We start from the raw sequence: 492 nt of genomic DNA on the forward strand, positions 1-492 counted from the left end.
AACCTGGAAGAGGTGTATCCTTTGATCAATTTACCTATTTCCTCCTTATATGTCTTGGGACACAGCAGAGACATGCAAACCATCCTATCCCCTTGGAATTAAAAATTGCTGTGTAGGGAAAGCTGGAACTGAGATAGACGTCCCCCTTCACTTGTTGTATCTGTTCTCCAGTCGCTGACCTTAACCTCTGATCACCAGGGAAACAACATTAGCAGCAATGTCAAGCACACGAGTCCCTCACTTTCTCTTCCAAAGTGTTTTTGGAAACACTAGTTGATTTAATCCTCACCATACTATGTCACAATGTTTTCTTTAACTGTCCTATCCTCTTCTTTTAAAAAATAATTAATTAATTTCATTGTAGGTTTTTATGGGGTACAGTTTGTTGTTTCAATACATGCATATGTTGTATAATGATCCAATCAGAACAGTTAGTGTATTGGGCCAGCCCGGTGGTGCACTGCTACAATGCGCCGCTTAGGAGCGCGGCGG

This window comes from Galeopterus variegatus, unplaced genomic scaffold (assembly GCF_000696425.1).
Source record: "Galeopterus variegatus unplaced genomic scaffold, G_variegatus-3.0.2 Scaffold2888, whole genome shotgun sequence".
Lineage (NCBI taxonomy): Eukaryota > Metazoa > Chordata > Mammalia > Dermoptera > Cynocephalidae > Galeopterus > Galeopterus variegatus.